Consider the following 22,948-nt stretch of genomic DNA (forward strand, 5'->3'; position numbering starts at 1 on the left):
GCTCTACACAGTCGGGAACTGAGAGCAATGACACAGAAGGAGCTTCAAATAATAATAACTTTAATGATGCATCTAATTCAAGGGGAGCATCAGGATGCAGGACTGAAATTTCCAAGAGAAAATAAATGGACAAAAGATCATACAACTGATCTTATAATTAGAGATCCTAATGCTGGTGTTCAAACTAGAAGTGCAACTGAGCATGAATGCTTGTATCACAATTTTTTATTTAAGGAGGAGCCAAAGTAAGTAGAAGATGCACTCCAAGATGTTGGTTGGATTACAGCTATGCAAGAAGAGTTGAATGAATTTAAAAGAGATGAAGTATGGAAGCTTGTACCAAGACCAAAGAACAAGTCAGTAGTTGGTACAAAATGGATTTTCAGGACCAACACTGATTCAGATGGCACCATAATCAGGAATAAAGCTAGACTTGTTACAAAAGGATATTCACAACAAGAGGGCATTGACTATGATAAAACATTTTCTCCTGTTACAAGACTGGAAGCTATCAGAATTTTCTTAGCTTATGTTGCTCACAAGAAATTCAAAATCTTTCAGATGGATGTCAAAAGTGCTTTTCTGAAAGGAGAACTGGAAGAGAAATTATATGTTGAGCAACCACCTGGATTCATTGATCCAAAATTTCCCAATCATGTCTACAGACTTGATAAAGCACTATATAGACTCAAACAAGTACCAAGAGCCTGGTATGAACACTTGCCAAATTTCTGATTGAAAGTGGTTTAAAGAGAGGTACAATTGTTAAAATCTTATTTTATATTAATAAGGGTAAAGATCTACTTTTAGTACAAAATTATGTTGATGATATAATATTTGGGTCTACTAACAACAAATTGTGCAAGAAATTTCTTGATCTTATAAAGTCAAGTTATCAATTGAGCATGATGGGAGAATTAAGCTACTTTCAGAGATTGCAAGTTACACAGGCTGATGAGAGTATTTTTATAAATCAGTCTAAATATATAAAAAATCTATTGACTAGGTTCAGCATGCAAGAAAGTACTACAACTACAACTCCCATGGCCACAACTACTAAGTTGGATCCTGATCAAGGTAATGAGATTAATATAACTGCTTACAGAGGTATGATTGGTTCATTATTATATCTAATTGCAAGTAGGACAAATATTATGTATGCAACCTGTTTGTGTACAAGATTTCAAAAAAAAAAAGCCCAGAGAACCTCATTTGGTTGCTATCAAAAGAATTCTGAGATATTTGAAAGGGACTCAATCTCTTGGTTTTTGGTATGCCAGAGAATTAGACTTTAATCTGATTGGTTTTTCAGATGTTGATTTTGCATGATACAAAATAGAAAGAAAATATAACGCCCAGGAAATATTATGTATTTATTTTTATCAATAAATAATTATTATGTGATTTTATGTGAATTTGGTGAATTATTTGATGATGGATAATAATATTTGGATGATTATTTCTGATAAAATTGAGATATTTTAATTTCCAATTATCCAGAATTAAATCTAGATAATTTTGGTATTTTTCTAGTAATTGTTGGATTATTATATGATTTTATGAGAATTTATAGGATTAATAATGATTATTCTTACATAATTATAAAATTTATTTTTGGAATTAGAAATCATCCCACTTTAATCGTTTTGGCGTTTTACAACCCGAAACTCTTCCGAAAACTCCTTTCTAACCTAATCTGATAATTCTGAACACTTTCCGTGTTTTGACTTTTTCGATCCGGGGTACGGTTTAACCTGTACAAGTCCCGGTGTGAAATTTTCGATACGCAAATCATTTTATATATCGATAAGAATCCATATTCTCAAAAGGCGAGACATTATCACCTTAATTTCGTATAAAGTATTTTATAGGGAGCTTTGTTTTGATAATTATCCAAATTCGGTATTAAAATCGTATCGTCTTTTTAGTTACTTAGCGGCTAAGTAACCCATTTTCGGATCAGATATGTGAATGTAATTATCAAATTATTAAATAAATAAAATATGTGATGGTCCTGTCAGTTATGTGTTGCTGTGTTATTAATCGTTTGTGAATTATTAGACGCAAAGGTTAATTTTATAACTAATTATTGAGCTGTATAAACTTAATTCACTTTTAAAGTGATTTTATTGAATATTTATTCTTAAAAATGCTAAAATTGTTTCTAAAATTATTTATATTATTTTATAATTTTATTTATTTAAATTTTAATTACTTCGATAAATTTTAAATATTATTTTGGGAAAATTTCGGAATTATGATACTCGTAATTACTCGTCAGATATTCCAAATTTTGAGTATCGTGTTGTTCATTAATTCAATAAGTAATAAAACGAAATAAAGAAGGGGGCAGATTATTTATCGGGTATAACCCGTTTGTTCATTGCAGTTCATGTATTTCCTTAATCAATCACTCATCTCTCTTCGATCCTCTCTCATCTCGATTTCTCTCCCTCGTTCTCTATCTCTGAACTCTCTCTACCTCTCTTAATTAATCTCTCCCGGTGTCTCCCCCATACTCTTCTTCCCCTGCCCTCTGTTTTTGTGGTTCCTCTTCCATCGCCGGTAAGCCGCCGCCTGAACTACGGTGGGTTTGGTGGCTTCGGTTCTGTTCTCGTTCGATTATGCATGTATACATATATTTATGTATTTGTGTATATCTGTGGTATGGGATTGTGCTGTGTGTGAGAATTATGTGTGTGCCCTGTGTGTGTGTGTGTGTTTGTGCTGGGTGTCTGGTGGTGGTCGCCGGCCTTCAATGGCTGTCCGGCCGTACTTGTGTTGTTTCCAGTTGGCGCGTAAGGCGCGTGCGTGTTGTTGTTTATGTGGTTCGAATATGCCTTGTTCAACTGTTAATTCGATTCTGAATTATTGTGCAGATATTAATTTGGGAATTATTGGATATATTGAATGCAGGAAAATATTTGATTGGAATTTGTGAAATAAAAATATATTCATGCGGTAAATTTTAATAATTAATCGGTGAGATTCGTGTTGGACGCCCGTTATAAACAGGAACCCGCGAATTTTACCGTCGTCGGCAATGAGCCTCGGCGAGCCGACGGTGGACTATGATGATATAATCTGAGTCCTACGAATAAAAACATAAAAATACGGATAATAATAATAATTAATAATTGAATTGTATTGGTGATTGGGACTGGCGTATGGATTGTAAATTGAATGATTGGTTGTTGTTATGTTGTGATTGACGTCGATTTGATCTCGACGGGTAGGCCGATAAACGAAGGAGGCGCTGCCCGATTTTCAGGAAATTAATTCCGAAATATTGGGAACGTAACCTATAATTATTGGAAACGTCGAATAATCATATACAATTATATTATATGAACTGGACTGCGATTGAGACAAGATATTTTGTGAATAATCGATTACCCTATTTTTCAAAATGACAAACATACGTATTTTCCGAAATTAAATACCGAACCGATTTTCGAAGATGTGAATCGTAATTGCTATGTGTATTTCGATAATACATATAAATATGAATTCGGTTAGGAAATCGTACGGGTAAAATAGAATAGTGATTTGATGTAAGCTTAAGCGATTATCTGAATTAGGGTATTTCAACCCTGTAGGTTTTAGACGGAAGACCCGAGACATGACATCGGACTAGGAACGATCTAGAGATTAGACATCGAGATCAACGAAGTTCCAACCAAAGGGTCTGAATGTTGGGATCGTATCGAGAATAGGATAGTAGGTGGACGATAAAGCCGAAAGGTCAAAGTCGAACCAAAGTCAACCAGTAATAACGGTTAAAGCTTATTGAGGCAAGTATTCTGGATTTTTCTTTTAAAATACTGCAAGTACTCTTGAATTTCTTTTAAATACTGCAAATATTATTCGCTACTATTCTAAGTTCAGAATAGTTAAATGTTTTACATTTCGCTGCAATTACTCATATTATGCTTGTTCATTTATTCTTGTTCCTATAATTCAATTGCTCTCTTGAGCAAATACCCATTCGTTCGGGTTATTTGTGAACCCTAATTTGGGATGTTTTGAAATCAAAATGATTTGATATCAAAATACTCTACGGGCTGGATTGTTACTATACAGGCTGGGTTTTACCCAGACCATTAATTATTAGGCCATAGTTGCCTGGGTGCCCCATATGTTGGTTGGGTCTATGCAGTTGGGTATAGATCCGCACTATCTCCTGACTGATCAGCAGGTTAGAGTGCATATGTTGGTTTCTAGTGTCCAGTCTAATTTATTATTGTTCGCCATTAATGGCATTCCCTCTTGAAATAAAATGTGATTATGGTTTAAAGTTATTCTTTCTTAGCACTCAGTTTCGGAAAATTACAATGTTTCTAAATATATTCAAGGTTCAGATTGTTGCTGCAGCATTAGTTGCTCAGTGATAGTTAGGATCTTGAATGAATTGAGATCTTCTTAATTATTCAACCCGTCCTTATCAGGCTGGTTTAGCAGGCTAAGTCTATGGAAACTTAGTCGATAATGATGGATACTGAATAGTTAGGAATTTCTTGAACGTCGTTTTATGAATAATTATTGCATTCATTGCTCAATTATGAAATGATACCAGAAGCTATTTTGAAAACACACGATCTCTAAAGCTCTTACAAAAATGTCATTATGTCCTATGTGATTCATAGCAATGCAAATCAAATTGATTTTAAGATAACGAGGTATATCCTTTAAATGATTTCGTGTTTCGCCCTTCAGAATATTTCAGAGATTTTGTATGGAAGTTTTCTTTGAAATTAATGTTTGAAACTCAAATTATATACTTGCTGGGCATTTTTGGCTCACTCTTGCTTTGTCAATTCTTATTTCTTCCAGAAACAGATAAGGATAAAAATGAATAGCTTAGATAGACAACAGAAGTTCGAGAAATCTCCGCTGCGAGAGGTTGAAGAAGTTAGAAGAATATGATTCGAGCATTAATTCAGAGGTATTTACAATTGTATTTTAGTTGTTGTAAGTTGTAGAAGATCAGATTCTTGTTTCATACCATAACCTGTAAACGATCCGGATTCAAGGGGTTATTTATTTATTTCTTTATTCTATGTAAGGATTGTTTAGTGACACCAAATCTTGACCCCGGATTTGGGGTGTTACAGAAAAAGTACTTCAGGTGGATGTCAGTATTTAGGTGGAAGACTTGTTACATGGCAAATTAAGAAACATAAATTTATTTTCACCTCTACAGTTGAAGCTGTGTGTATTGTTGCATGCAGCTATTGTGCTCAGATTCTTTGGATGAGAAATCAGATTTTGGACTAAGGTTTGTCTTATTCAAAAATTCTTATCTACTGTGACAATTAAAGTGCCATTATTATGATATAAATCATGTTCAACATTCTCTCACAAAACACATTAGTATCAGATATCATTTCATCAGAGAACATGTCATGGAAAGAACAATTGAGCTTCATTTTGTTCCCATTGATCAACAAGTAGCTGATATCTTCACAAAGCCATTACCGGAAGCAACTTTTGCTAAGCTCATACATGAACATGGGATGATCAGTTATGAGAAGAAATGACTAGTCAATACCTAACCGGACCGGTCAGACTCTGACGAGATAAGTCATATTTCGACGCCGTATATCATGCCAAGAGTAGTAAAATCCTGACAAAGATAATCAGATCCTAATAAGGTAAGATAAATCTTAACAAGTTGTATCCTAGTGAGGTAATCAAGTCCTGACCAGTTCCATTACTGATTGTTAGTAATTTCTGATTCTATAAAATTATTTTTCTAATCCATACTTGATTTAATTAGTATATTTAAGAAAAATTCTTGTGCTTGAATTAAGAGTCGTTTGTTATTCAAGGTAATGTGTTAAGGTATATGCTATTTTATAGGTGTAGTAACACACTAATGCTTCTTAAAAGTCGTGCACTAATAACTATTTTAACACGTTATCTGTTCCACAGTTACTCTCATCAAATTAACTGTTTCCATGTATAAAATTTGTATTAATGTATGGTTATACCAATATCAGTTTTCTCAAAACTCCTCATATTCATAATACAAAAAATATACGCAACTTATTGACCTTCTACTCTCTCTCTCTGCAAACCTTACACACTTGATTTCTCTATAAAACCCTAATTCTCATCAATGGAGACGGGGTATGTTACCCTACTTTTCATGTGGTTTTAGAGACTATGCGATCGATTCTTGTGGGAATGTGTGTAAGAAAAGCTACGATTTAACTTAGAATTAGGTATTAGGACGAGTTCCACCTCGAAGGCAACTAGTTGATGGAAGCTGACGAAGAACCAACGTTGCATGTTTCGAAGGCGCCGCCGTTGTGAGAAGGATCCTATCACTTATTGGAAGCTGCGCGAGGAATGATATCTACCTTCTTAGATATAGGTAAGACTAGTAAAAAAAATGTGTGACCCTATCTACAGACATAATGTCAAATTGCATGCGTGATCGTAAGCATCACGTCAAGGATGACAATGAGAATATGAAAGATAATGGCAGACGTTAGCATTGGGTTCGAGCTGCGAATAAAATGATATACAACGGTAAATGAAGTTTCATCGACTAAGAAATGCGAACAGAGTCCAAGGAAAAGCATGAAAGGCGTACCAAAGTAGAAGGACTTTTATATGGATATTCTTTAAATTAGACATTTCATTGGTAAACCATAAAAATAGCAAGTAACTTATATAGTAATGACGACCAAATATTTGATTTTTCAAAACTTTAAAAATGAGATTTTGGAAAAGATTTCCTTAATCAACTTTGAAAGATTTTGCATAAAATAAATTTTACAATTTGATTGTCGAGGTACTACTTAAGTTTTTGTTATTATAAACAGAAAATGACCTAAAAAGAAGAATAGAATTAGATTCAGTATTGTTAATTCAAAGGGCCAAGTAGACCCATTGGCAGGAAGAAAAATTTAAAGTTTTCTGTGAAAAATAAAAATAAAGGTAAGCGTTGTTAATAAAATCAATAATTGAATCAACATATTAATTACCCAATTTATAAAAAAAAAAAAATTTAACGAAATTCTTGATTCGAATGGACGAAGGATGATTGAAGGAAATGGCAGAATCTTCTAGACGGTAGGCAGAAGAATCATATGTTATCGACAAAACTGAGGCGTTGCGTGATTGATGGTTATTTTATGCGGAATAAATGGAATCTAAAGCAATGGTTATAAATTTCGGAAGGACGCGTTTAAGATTAAATTATTGAAGTAGTTGATGTGAAGACAGTTCCAGGAAGCATTTCGAAGCAATGATGTGACTTGAATCGTGAACCTGTATCCGCACGATCCTGAAGGCATACGTAAGTGAAGCGTGGAGGTGATCGACATTAACATTCTTTCTTCTAATACGACAGTATATGTTTTTTTTCTTGATTTTTGAATATGTATGAGCTTCTTCTGTTAATAAATTATATGAGGCGAAAACGAAAGAAAAATTCCTGTATTCCTTCTGAATTGTTTCTCTTCTCAAATCCTTGATTCCTGATTAAGACAACAGTATTGTGATATGACGCTTTGTCGAAATGACGAAGAGTCGGGTGGGACGCCACCTAATCATGTACTGTATACCATATAGTATGAAAGACTGGCCATCTTGAGTACGAATATGGTTGTCTCATTCTTTACTCATTTTTCTTCCTTCAATTTTCTGATTTACAAATTATTCCAATCGGTTGCTGCGTTGTTATTTCTTATCCAGCTTTTCAATCAAAATCATGTTCACAAACTCTTCTCGTGCGTAGAATCTGTTCTTTGACGGGTTCAAAAGAAATGAAATAGTGTGATACGTGGAATCATACAACGAACATAGATACGACTGCAAATCGATAAATGGAGAACATCAGTGAGCGAGGAAAAATGGATACACCGACAAATATGGACATGGCAAAGATATCAAGTCAGACAGTTGTCCTTGCTACAGGGATCACATGAGTACAGTAGATTACGTTAATGCGATATACTTCGAATTGGAAAATTTCGATAAGGAACGAATCGTTAGTGAACCGTAATAATTAGATCAATTACAAAATAAGGAAGTAAAGTTGTGTGCGTCAAACGGAGCAAACGAGTATCGGGACGACGATCAAAGATCAAGGGAATTCTGAACAATGACTCAGACATGCAATTACAACGTGAAACATCCCTTCATCGCTGAAAGATATTTGTCGAAGAAGATTTAAGATGGAAGGATGTGGCTTAATTCTTAAAAGTAACTGTACACAATGGGTAATGACAAGAAATAAGTTAAGATACTCGCGAAATAAAATTTTGAAAAACAAGACAAATTTTAAAGTTCACTAATAAAATTTTATAAGATTTTGAAAGAACTGGAAAGTGAGTGGTTATGTTGATCCTTATTGATTTAAGACCTTAAGTCTCATTTCAAAAGATATATGATATGCTAGACAGGTGCTGATCAAGATGATAAAATGTGAATTGTGGAAAAATTAATGATTTTGGTTAATAAAAATGGGTGGATATGATTGTGGATGACTTGGTTGATTAATGGTGTCGGCTTGAGTCCGACTGGTAGTCAATGGTGTAGGGGAAGTGCTGCCCAAATTTTCAGAAATTACCCTATAGTTAAGAACAAAGAAGTATATTGTCATTCTCGTCAGCATTCCAGATAATTGCAATCTCGGTTCTTGAGAAAATTGTTATGACCAAACTGACTTTATGTAATTGGTCTTTGATTCCAGTTAGCTAGTCAGCACTTGGTTTAAGTGATCATTTAAAGGAGTTGAGTGATTCACTTTGCCAACTAATGGTTAGTTAAATGGAAATCGATTCCAATTAGATTGAGTCAAGCTCTAACATGATTTCCAGCTCCGAAATCAAAGCAATAAGAAATTTGGAAAGTAATGGAGTTAACGTAAATTAAAAGGCCTAGTTCAATTAGCGTGATGTTATTATAATCAGGTGCAAGGTGTGATACAGAAGAATATGCTCTTTTCGATGAATAAAAAGAATAGGAAGTTATTGGTTCATGCTAGTAAGAAGAATATTTCAAGACCTGAAGGTATGAGATAAAGCCAAGAAAATATATCATCTGCAATAGCGTTCCAGGAAGAACTTGGGTGTGTACCCATATCGAATGACGAATTAATAAAATATTTAAATGTACACTTCTTTTGAATGGCAGTTGAATAAAAGTTGCTGTAGAATAATGGAAAGCTCGCAAATTCAAGCATCCAATGAATGACGGAGATTGATGAAGTCCGCATGTGAACTCAGGAAAAGAGATGAGAATCAATGAAGAGAAGTCAAACACGCGATTTGTGATACGCCAAGCAAGGCTAAGAAACTAGCTACCGAGGAAATTCGATAACTCTGTTAGTAAGAATTTAAATAGTACAAATAAAAGTCTTCATTCCAGTGTGAATTTCAGAAATGGCCTATCCAATAATAAACAGGGTAATATTACTAAGAAAAAGAAATTCGTTATGTATGAAGAAGATAATGAATAATGAGAATAAAGAACTAATCAAGACAAGAAGTGGAATCAAAAGGATGATAAAGAAATTTTATAAAATAATCCAGAAAATATGCAAGTTGGGAACGTCGGTTGTGTCAGAACTATTAGAAGAATGAGGTGAAACGTCGATAAGTGAAGATAGGAATTTCATTCAAGGAATACTTGTAAACAGGAGTAATTAAACAAAGGTATTAATGGCAAACGATTGAAGAAGCACGTTGCAATGAATCTCAAAATGGAATTCTTTAGAACTAAAGTGAAGTCCCGAAGGTTCGAATGAACGCCTTATCAAGATTACCTCAAGGAATGAGGTGATGATTTCTCGTCGGTTACTGCACAGAGTCAAACTGGTATCAAAAGCTCTGTATCGTCTAACTCAATAGGGATAAAATAATAAGTAAAGGAAAACTTCAGGAATGTGGAATGAAAGAATAATGAAATAAAGGGTACCGTGCGCTATGCGTAAAAGCGGTCATAGAAAAGAGAATGAAGGTATAAAGCTACGCGTCGATTATCAGAAATTGTAAGTTTGAAGGTTAAAGTAAACACAATGTACCAGAGATAGAGTGATCGTATTTATTGATAACATCCTCGCCAATTAAAGGACTAAGGAAAACTAAGTCGAACGATTGAAGATATGCTTGCAAAGAACTGGAAAATAGCAGCTGCATTCTTAGCTTTAAAGATATGAACTCTGGTTATGAGCTCCAGTGTGTGGGTAAATACCAAACCGGAGAGGTCCATTTAGAAACAGATGTTCCAAATAGAAAGAAAAGAGGAAATACCATTAAGATTGTTGAGAAATGGTTAAAAGAATTGAAAAAGTTAGAAATTGAAGAATAAATTTTGATCCGTCTTCTGGGTTATGCTGATACTTACTTTGTTGTTGAATATCAAAGGTGGTATTAATGCAGATGATTGATGTTGACTTCAGTAGGAAACGTTGTGAGCATCAAAGTTCGTATTGATATCTAATTTGATAGGACAACAAAATGAATATTAATATCAAAAGACCGGATTTTGAACAAAATTTTAATTCATTCTGTTCCTAATTAATGTACTTTCTTTTAGATATTAGGGGATTCTCGCTTGATGAAGCTACTTAATAGTGATTGAAAAGAAATGGAATTATGCTACCAAGTGGTGAGTAAATGCAATTGCCGAGATTTTTCTTTTTAGCATTTGAATAGATGTAGAACATTTCGAAGCATCAGACGTCATGAACTCAGGATATCGGGTGCAAACGGATAGAAAATGCAAGAGACTGATTAAGGATTCTCGAATACGATTGGAAACGATCACGGGTCAGGCTAATCAAAGAAAAAAAAAGAGACCTGAAACGTAAAGTAGGACAGTCAGTGAAAATAGCAATTTCATAAACATGATCTATTAGAATTGGAAAGAAAAGGTTAGTGCAAATTAAGTTAATCCTTTAAAATAGTGAAATAGATGAAACGATTGTGAATGAGTTGGTCTTGTTGTCACAAGTGTACCGAGTCCATAAGGCATTTATGTGTGTATGACTATGAAAAGTAATTTAGCCTCAAATATGTGAAATGAAAGATGGAGTTAGAGGGTGCATGAGCAACTGATAAATCTGATGACGGTAGGAGACCGTTGAAACGTGATTAATGTAGTGAGTCTTGAAAAGTTTTGATTAGATACTCGAAATGTAGCAATGGTTGTTCCTTAGCATGATTCTGAGGACATAATCCTTTTAAGGGGGGAAGAATGTAACGCCCGGGAAATATTATGTATTTATTTTTATCAATAAATAATTATTATGTGATTTTATGTGAATTTGGTGAATTATTTGATGATGGATAATAATATTTGGATGATTATTTCTGATAAAATTGAGATATTTTAATTTCCAATTATCCAGAATTAAATCTAGATAATTTTGGTATTTTTCTAGTAATTGTTGGATTATTATATGATTTTATGAGAATTTATAGGATTAATAATGATTATTCTTACATAATTATAAAATTTATTTTTGGAATTAGAAATCATCCCACTTTAATCGTTTTTGCGTTTTTACAACCCGAAACTCTTCCGAAAACTCCTTCCTAAGCTAATCTGATAATTCTGAACACTTTCCGTGTTTTGACTTTTTCGATCCGGGGTACGGTTTGACCTGTACAAGTCCCGGTGTGAAATTTTCGATACGCAAATCATTTTATATATCGATAAGAATCCATATTCTCAAAAGGCGAGACATTATCACCTTAATTTCGTATAAAGTATTTTATAGGGAGCTTTGTTTTGATAATTATCCAAATTCGGTATTAAAATCGTATCGTCTTTTTAGTTACTTAGCGGCTAAGTAACCCATTTTCGGATCAGATATGTGAATGTATTTATCAAATTATTAAATAAATAAAATATGTGATGGTCCTGTCAGTTATGTGTTGCTGTGTTATTAATCGTTTGTGAATTATTAGACGCAAAGGTTAATTTTATAACTAATTATTGAGCTGTATAAACTTAATTCACTTTTAAAGTGATTTTATTGAATATTTATTCTTAAAAATGCTAAAATTGTTTCTAAAATTATTTATATTATTTTATAATTTTATTTATTTAAATTTTAATTACTTCGATAAATTTTAAATATTATTTTGGGAAAATTTCGGAATTATGATACTCGTAATTACTCGTCAGATATTCCAAATTTTGAGTATCGTGTTGTTCGTTAATTCAATAAGTAATAAAATGAAATAAAGAAGGGGGCAGATTATTTATCGGGTATAACCCGTTTGTTCATTGCAGTTCATGTATTTCCTTAATCAATCACTCATCTCTCTTCGATCCTCTCTCATCTCGATTTCTCTCCCTCGTTCTCTATCTCTGAACTCTCTCTACCTCTCTTAATTAATCTCTCCCGGTGTCTCCCCCATACTCTTCTTCCCCTTCCCTCTGTTTTTGTGGTTCCTCTTCCATCGCCGGTAAGCCGCCGCTTGAACTACGGTGGGTTTGGTGGCTTCGGTTCTGTTCTCGTTCGATTATGCATGTATACATATATTTATGTATTTGTGTATATCTGTGGTATGGGATTGTGCTGTGTGTGAGAATTGTGTGTGTGCCCTGTGTGTGTGTGTGTGTTTGTGCTGGGTGTCTGGTGGTGGTCGCCGGCCTTCAATAGCTATCCGGCCGTACTTATGTTGTTTCCAGTTGGCGCGTAAGGCGCGTGCGTGTTGTTGTTTGTATGGTTCGAATATGCCTTGTTCAACTGTTAATTCGATTCTGAATTATTGTGCAGATATTAATTTGGGAATTATTGGATATATTGAATGCAGGAAAATATTTGATTGGAATTTGTGAAATAAAAATATATTCGTGCGGTAAATTTTAATAATTAATCGGTGAGATTCGTGTTGGACGCCCGTTATAAACAGGAACCCGCGAATTTTACCGTCGTCGGCAATGAGCCTCGGCGAGCCGACGGTGGACTATGATGATATAATCTGAGTCCTACGAATAAAAACATAAAAATACGGATAATAATAATAATTAATAATTGAATTGTATTGGTGATTGGGACTGGCGTATGGATTGTAAATTGAATGATTGGTTGTTGTTATGTTGTGATTGACGTCGATTTGATCTCGACGGGTAGGCCGATAAACGAAGGAGGCGCTGCCCGATTTTCAGGAAATTAATTCCGAAATATTGGGAACGTAACCTATAATTATTGGAAACGTCGAATAATCATATACAATTATATTATATGAACTGGACTGCGATTGAGACAAGATATTTTGTGAATAATCGATTACCCTATTTTTCAAAATGACAAACATACGTATTTTCCGAAATTAAATACCGAACCGATTTTTGAAGATGTGAACCGTAATTGCTATGTGTATTTCGATAATACATATAAATATGAATTCGGTTAGGAAATCGTACGGGTAAAATAGAATAGTGATTTGATGTAAGCTTAAGCGATTATCTGAATTAGGGTATTTCAACCCTGTAGGTTTTAGACGGAAGACCCGAGACATGACATCGGACTAGGAACGATCTAGAGATTAGACATCGAGATCAACGAAGTTCCAACCAAAGGGTCTGAATGTTGGGATCGTATCGAGAATAGGATAGTAGGTGGACGATAAAGCCGAAAGGTCAAAGTCGAACCAAAGTCAACCAGTAATAACGGTTAAAGCTTATTGAGGCAAGTATTCTGGATTTTTCTTTTAAAATACTGCAAGTAATCTTGAATTTCTTTTAAATACTGCAAATATTATTCGCTACTATTCTAAGTTCAGAATAGTTAAATGTTTTACATTTCGCTGCAATTACTCATATTATGCTTGTTCATTTATTCTTGTTCCTATAATTCAATTGCTCTCTTGAGCAAATACCCATTCGTTCGGGTTATTTGCGAACCCTAATTTGGGATGTTTTGAAATCAAAATGATTTGATATCAAAATACTCTACGGGCTGGATTGTTACTATACAGGCTGGGTTTTACCCAGACCATTAATTATTAGGCCATAGTTGCCTGGGTGCCCCATATGTTGGTTGGGTCTATGCAGTTGGGTATAGATCCGCACTATCTCCTGACTGATCAGCAGGTTATAGTGCATATGTTGGTTTCTAGTGTCCAGTCTAATTTATTATTGTTCACCATTAATGGCATTCCCTCTTGAAATAAAATGTGATTATGGTTTAAAGTTATTCTTTCTTAGCACTTAGTTTCGGAAAATTACAATGTTTCTAAATATATTCAAGGTTCAGATTGTTGCTGCAGCATTAGTTGCTCAGTGATAGTTAGGATCTTGAATGAATTGAGATCTTCTTAATTATTCAACCTGTCCTTATCAGGCTGGTTTAGCAGGCTAAGTCTATGGAAACTTAGTCGATAATGATGGATACTGAATAGTTAGGAATTTCTTGAACGTCGTTTTATGAATAGTTATTGCATTCATTGCTCAATTATGAAATGATACCAGAAGCTATTTTGAAAACACGCGATCTCTAAAGCTCTTACAAAAATGTCATTATGTCCTATGTGATTCATAGCAATGCAAATCAAATTGATTTTAAGATAACGAGGTATATCCTTTAAATGATTTCGTGTTTCGCCCTTCAGAATATTTCAGAGATTTTGTCTGGAAGTTTTCTTTGAAATTAATGTTTGAAACTCAAATTATATACTTGCTGGGCATTTTTGGCTCACTCTTGCTTTGTCAATTCTTATTTCTGCCAGAAACAGATAAGGATAAAAATGAATAGCTTAGATAGACAGCAGAAGTTCGAGAAATCTCTGCTGCGAGAGGTTGAAGAAGTTAGAAGAATATGATTCGAGCATTAATTCAGAGGTATTTACAATTGTATTTTAGTTGTTGTAAGTTATAGAAGATCAGATTCTTGTTTCATACCATAACCTGTAAATGATCCGGATTCAAGGGGTTATTTATTTATTTCTTTATTCTATGTAAGGATTGTTTAGTGACACCAAATATTGACCCCGGATTTGGGGTGTTACAGAAAAAGTACTTCAGGTGGATGTCAGTATTTAGGTGGAAGACTTGTTACATGGCAAATTAAGAAACATAAATTTATTTTCACCTCTACAGTTGAAGCTGTGTGTATTGTTTCATGCAGCTATTGTGCTCAGATTCTTTGGATGAGAAATCAGCTTTTGGACTAAGGTTTGTCTTATTCAAAAATTCTTATCTACTGTGACAATTAAAGTGCCATTATTATGATATAAATCATGTTCAACATTCTCTCACAAAACACATTAGTATCAGATATCATTTCATCAGAGAACATGTCATGGAAAGAACAATTGAGCTTCATTTTGTTCCCATTGATCAACAAGTAGCTGATATCTTCACAAAGCCATTACCGGAAGCAACTTTTGCTAAGCTCATACATGAACATGGGATGATCAGTTATGAGAAGAAATGACTAGTCAATACCTAACCGGACCGGTCAGACTCTGACGAGATAAGTCATATTTCGACGCCGTATATCATGCCAAGAGTAGTAAAATCCTGACAAAGATAATCAGATCCTAATAAGGTAAGATAAATCTTAACAAGTTGTATCCTAGTGAGGTAATCAAGTCCTGACCAGTTCCTTTACTGATTGTTAGTAATTTCTGATTCTATAAAATTATTTTTCTAATCCATACTTGATTTAATTAGTATATTCAAGAAAAATTCTTGTGCTTGAATTAAGAGTCGTTTGTTATTCAAGGTAATGTGTTAAGGTATATGCTATTTTATAGGTGTAGTAACACACTAATGCTTCTTAAAAGTCGTGCACTAATAACTATTTTAACACGTTATCTGTTCCACAGTTACTCTCATCAAATTAACTGTTTCCATGTATAAAATTTGTATTAATGTATGGTTATACCAATATCAGTTTTCTCAAAACTCCTCATATTCATAATACAAAAAATATACGCAACTTATTGACCTTCTACTCTCTCTCTCTGCAAACCTTACACACTTGATTTCTCTATAAAACCCTAATTCTCATCAGTGGCAAAAACTGATCCCATCTCCAAACTTGTTTCTACCAAGTATATTCTTCATGACCGCACTTTTTGTAATGCCCCCAAATCCGGGGTCAGAGGATTTGGTCGTCATGATGAAACCTTAATCCAAAATAACCTGTTTAATCAATAAACAAATGCCAGCAGTTGAAATATAACATTGCGACCCTAAACTACGCCAAGATCTTTTTGGGTTACAGTTCTAGAAACAAGATATCCAAATTCTACAAATATATTTTCCCTTTCTTTTCAAACTCTTTTCAACAATTTTAAAATTCAATATTAAACCCGCTAGAATAACTTCGAAAATAAGTATACTAGGCCCAAGTACACGATAATACAACTATAATATATATATAAAAAGCTTTACATAACAAAACTGACACTAGTTTCGCAAACCCGGACCAACCACCTTTCCAGAAGCTTCTTCCTTTGCTCTCGAATTACGCAGCTAAACAACGCCAGTTAATCCTCACCGGAAGGTTAAATTTTAAAATAGGCAAGTATGAACAAAAGAAAGGCATAGCAAGTTCAGTATCACATAATATATGGTCTTTTGATATTAAAACCCACATTTGCAATAGAGCAGAACATTTAAAATCATAATTGCGGAATCAGAAAATTTGTTATAGAATCGGATAATTGTTTTCTCTATTCAAAATCCTATTGATATTTTTGAGTGAAAATTCTTCAGCAATACTTTAAATCTTGACGAGAATAAAACTCGTAACATAGTGTTTACATAAATATCGTACACAATAATATGAAACAGTGATTATGGACTGAATCATAAACTTTATTCAAAACCACAATCTTGATATTAATACTCATTTTGATGTCAACGTCAAAATAGATATTAATATTAACTTTGATGCTCACGACATCCCATACTGAAGTCAACAATAATCATATATATTAATACCACTTTTGATATCTAACAACAAATTAAATATCAGCATCAACTTTTAATGTAAACCATGCAATGACAATTTATGATAAATCATCTATTTATGATTATCAATCACAGAATACGTACGAGAATAAAAGCTATCATAAGCTATCATAAGCTTAACGATTAAACGATAAGTTTTTAGATTGGAATCTTTATCCGACGGATGTACTATCACATGTTGATCAACCACTGTAATAACACTAAATCATTATTCATAAAAATATGTCCCATAACACGAGTGCTCAAATAACAAGGCAATATTTATGCATGTGGAAAAAGTTGTATTATAAATATGGTCATGTAATACATAGCCCTCCGCTAGACTGTCCGTCTCGATCACTTACACATTCATCCAATTAAAAAAAATTATAAAGGAATCGAATCAATTGAAATCCTCAAATAACCGACTCGTTATTTCACATGGTCAGAAGTAACCGTATCAACTGATGGTGAAATAACTAGAATGATTAGTTATTCGCTTAATATATAATCAAAATCCACTGTATAGAGTATGTCTGGATAGAGTAGTTATTCACTATCTATCTAAAATTGAATTATGTTCTAGCAAAACAATTTCTAGAATAGCATGATTTCAGTAATCCAATGATTATATGTATAAGCAATGTCTCCAAAAATCTTTATAAAATAATCTAAATTATTGATTATGTAATCATTTATAAATTTTAGTAGTTTAATATGTAAAACATATAACTATTCTGGAAATAGAACAGTATAGAAAAACTTGTCTTTGGTTTTTAGCAGTTAATCGCACTCGCAATAACACAATTATCTCAAGATATCACCGTCTTCTATTTCAACAATTCATTGATATGTTGCTCCTGCAATGGCTAGAAGCCTGATATGCATTAGTGTTCCACTGTACTCTTGATCCATTCCGTCTGGTCCTGATTTTCGCGAACGATCCATATCTATAATTAAAAGATACATCATTAATCATCTACAGAATAATTACTCGACGAACTACGCGTCAAAATTCTGTCATCTACCCATATGATAACCCACAAATAACTAAAAAATTAAACACAAGACTCTTAAACCACATACGCACGTAATTCATATAGCATGTAACACATAATTTGCGTATCACATAATTCATATATCACATGACTCAATTCGTCAAAAGATTCAACTCGGTATGTTTAAAACTGAAATCGGGTCAAAATATAATTTTTCGATAAATACGCGACTCAGAACCGACCTACAAAACAAGCAACCTTTAGAAACAAATGGATTTGTGTCTCAGAAGTATTTTTAATAGAAACGGAATATTCAACTGAGTCTAGACGCGTTCATTTTGTATTAAACAAATGAACGGTCAATTTATTAAGAATAAAATAAAAATAATTCAATTAATAATAATATTAATTAAATATTTAATACTTTAATATATTTTTGAAAGCTCAAAATAATTTAGGAATATTATTTAGCTTAATTATAAATAATTAAATTTTATTTATCTATTTATAGATAAAATTAATCGATTAAATGAATTAATCGATTAAAAGAATTAATCGAAAAATTAAATGAATAAATAATTAAATGAATAAATAATTAAATAAAATAAATTATAAATAATTAAATCAAATTAATATTTATCAAAATAGTATAAGAAAATATTTTTCTGGAATTAAAATAATTCAGTTAATTATTTAAAATAATTAACCAAAATTGAATTTTTAAAATATAACTCAATTTTTTGGAAATTAAAAATTAATTTTTAAATCATTTTTAAAAACAATTTTGCAGAAAAAGATGTGTAAATGAAGTTTGGGGGAAAGAGGAATTAAAACCGGGTTCGAAGTAAAATAAAACGGGTCGGGTTTCGGGTTGCCAGAAAAATCCAGGTTGCCAAGAACAACCCGCCGGATTTGTGGAAAGCCCAGAAACCGGCGAGGTTTTACGACCTCCTCAGAATATCCGGCGAGCCCTATACAGCTTCCAAACTTCTCTGTTCAGCCTGGTTTCTTAGCAAAATTGAATTAAATCGATCCCCCTACTCTCCTCTCCAGGAACAACAACAACAACCAATATGTAGAACTCTAATTCTGGCCACAAAAGCCATTAAAACCGGCGAGAACAATCAAAATTCGGCAAGAAACCGATTATCCCTAATACTTAACCAAATATCACGATTCAGATATGAAAATAAAGATAACAACATCTATAATCTAGTAATGGCATCAAAACTGATAACCAAACCAAGACCAAACCGGAAAATCACAAACAAAAACCCGAAAAAAAATAAGAAAATCGACTATATACTCCATGTACTTGAACCATAACAATTTATGTATAATTCAATTATAATAATCATGTAGAAACTGTTTTTAACATCCAACACAATTAAAAATCAACAAAAATTGAAGAACCCAATTTTTAAGAAAACGATGAACATCGTTTTTGCAAATTATATAACCTCATTCAATGATTCTGCTATCAAAAGAACCGGCTCGATTAGAGCTTCAATTTGATATAAAGAACGTCAAAAACAACAACCTACAGCTCATACAATCGATTGATTTATGTTCAAGAATGATTTTTTCACTCCAAGCTTATCTACTAATTTTTTATTTTTATATAAAAAATAAAACTATTCACAAACTATTTATTTTAACGGTAATTTGTACCCGATAACTCATAAATTGGTACATTATCTCGTAATTTAAAGTAACAAGCCCGAAAATAATAATCTATAGGGATTTACTATTAAAATATTATTTTTAAATAAATACGATATTTATATCAATATTTCCCGAAAATTACTAATAATCCAGAAATACAAAATATAAAATATTTGAAAGTCCCACGATTTTATAAAATAAAAATACGATTTTGTGGGCTTTGATGTCCTGGTAGGGGATCGGTTCAATCTTTTTAAGAAACCGAAATATTTCCTAAATTAACAGTAAACCCCGAAAATACATATAATATATGCAAATGCACGCATTACGAGATAAAATAAGTATCACATAATAAATGCACTCTGACATGCGTACAAATTATGTATAAGTTCATATAAATACATTTTAAACACGTAACGAGTGTTCGAAAAATACTTTGGTCCTTACAGGACCACCCACAACTCTATCGCATGCTACTTCATGGCCAAACACAATTTAAACAATAATAATAAACACAAAATAATTCAATTAACACGTAACAAAATAGTCATAAAATATTATTTTTAAATATTTTCACAATTCACACGCTACAAGGGCGAATTGAATAAAATCAAATATCACGCGGATAAAACTATCAACTCGATCCCCAACTTGTAAAATGAACTAAATTTACCGATGTCGATAAAATGATCGGATTTTAAATCAAGCTTTTGAAAATAGTAAAAATAAGTAAATACATTCGTAGTACCAAAAAGGGATTATATCAAACTACCAATTAGCATATTAAGCATTTAAAGACACAAACCCATTAAACAGGAATAAAATATCCATAATTTTATTTCTTTCGAATCAGAAAAGCACATAAACATGTTCAAAGAATAATAATAATAATTGCTGAAAATCCGGGATATCACACTTTTGGTCCAAACAGTTTCAAAGCACCATTGTCTTATGATGATACTCACTCTGATTTTCATATGATTCAAGATTTTCTTGCTCAGAGTCACATAGGCTATGCTTTAACTGCTCCTTCAAAGTTCTGGTTTAAACAGATGCATATTTGTACTACTGCTTGCATAGATTCATAGAAAGGCACCATCTTCTATACTCATGCTGATAGGGAGTATGAAATCACGGCTTGAAGTGGTGCAAAAGGCTTTTGATCTTCCTGAATGGAGTGACAAGAATATAATTCCTGAATGGAACTTTTACTTTGATTGTATCAGTCGCTGCTTTCTCAATAAGGTATCAATTTTTGATGCATTGTCATTGGTTTCCTTGCAATTAGGCTGTTCTTTAATTTTCAATCATGTGTTCAATTATGGGAATACTATATTGTAATTCCCGATAGCTAGGTTAGGTGACAAGGATGGTGTCATAGGCTATACTAGATTTTTGCAATTGATTTTCAATTATTTATTGCCTGATGTCACTTTTAAAAAAGATGAATTAGTCTCCATTTTTCAAATCACCTCTAAATCTATGCATGATTTAGAAAAAAGAAAGGAAAAGTTTGCAGGAAGGGCTGATCTACCCATTCAAATGTGGGAAATTCCTGCAAAGGGTAATGCCACATATATACTCACTGTCAAATCCTAATGTTGTGGAATAAGACACAACTCATCATGTTCCTAACCCAAGTATCTCACTTACTAAAAGGTAATCCAAACACTCAACCACCTCTGGTTCTTCCCAAAAGAATCAGTTATAAATCTCAACAACCAGTTAGAACTTATGCGTCAAGTGGACAGTCAGGTTAAAAGGTTGTTCCACATTCACCAAAATAAAATAAGGAACAAGGTGGAGAAAGGAGAGTGTCTGGCTCTGAGAAACACATTCCCAAAGGCAAAAGAGTAAGACAGGAACTTGCTGAGGAAAAAAAGAAAGAGAGGGCAGGAAGAAGTCATGTTATTAATGAGCTATATACTAATGAGAGTGATGAGAGTCCACTTGTCTTCAAACTGAATATTATGCCAGTGGAGGCTATTGGCACTGTGGAAGGAATTAAGCTTGATGCTGCGAAGGCTGCTCCAAAGAAGAAAAGAAAGATAATCAAGCTGGATGGCAAACCTTAAGCACAATAAGACAAGGTCAAGGTGCAAACAAAATTCCATGCTACTCCTGCACATTCTAGTCTACATCCTGACATTGAGAAAATTGATGTTCCTAAAATAGTGATATCTATTCCTGACATATCATCAGTTTCTGACTCTCCTCCAGCCAAATTCATTGAAGTTTCTCCTGAAAGAATGAGATAGCTGGAAAAGGAGGTTGGTATTGACACCATGGGAAAGAGAAAAGCTAAAGACAAAGCTGTCTTTATGAGGAAGAAATCCAAGTTCGAGTCTCCACCTAAAGAGCACAACAAACCAGAACCTGATTCTCAAAGGGTTTCAGCAGATGTTCAAGCTCAAGTCCTACAAGAATCACTCTCTCAAAGTGAGAGTGCAAACATACTCATTCAAAGGATAATTCCTAACATTGCTCAATGTGGTCCTGATCGTGTGGAAACGGAGGTTTAAGCCCATGTAAAACGAAAGGAAGCTCATCAGGAGCATTTTGCAAAACTGGATGCAGTGATATATGATCCAATCTTTGAAGAAAGCCCAAAAGAATCTTCAACTCAAAGGGTTGAAGAAGCTTCACAGCCTCAGGTCATACAAGAACCATCAGTTCAAAGTACTGATGCAGACCAAGCTGTAGTTCCTGATTCCAGGTCAATTCCTAACACTGCTCATCATGATCTTGACGCAGCAAATCCTGGCACTTCAATTCCCGATCCTAATATTGACATGGTGGCTGCAAAGAAGGACGCTAGAGCTATACTGGTGACTCATCTTTCTGCTATACCTTTGGATCCAAGCACACAAGGTAAAATTTCTTCTCCAACTTCTACTTTATATATTTGTATGATTATAAATAGACCTTTGTATAAGGATACCCCTATTTATATGACTGCAGATCACTCTTCTCAGCCATCTCTTATTTCTTCTTTTGTGAGTGATTTGAGTCTTTCTAGTGAGACTGAGAGAAAACAACTAGTGAAAAATAAAATTTCTGAGAGGTAGTCTCCTGTGCTGGAAAAAGGAGAGGTAAAATTGAGTGAAAAGAGTAAACAAGATATTATTATTGAAAGTAATATATATGTGTAAGAAGTGATGAGATCACTTTAAAATAATAGAGCGACTTAGGTGTTATTGGTTCTTTTATTTCAGGCTCTTCACAGGATACTGGTCTTCCTAAATCTAAGATTGATGAAAAGCTTAAAGACATAGTTGAAGAACCAGTTCCTAATGATCATGATATTCCTGAGGAGTTTAGCACTGGAAGTGATGATGACGATGATGATG

The sequence above is a fragment of the Apium graveolens genome, chromosome 8, assembly GCF_009905375.1.
Source record: "Apium graveolens cultivar Ventura chromosome 8, ASM990537v1, whole genome shotgun sequence".
Classification (NCBI taxonomy): Eukaryota; Viridiplantae; Streptophyta; class Magnoliopsida; order Apiales; family Apiaceae; genus Apium; species Apium graveolens.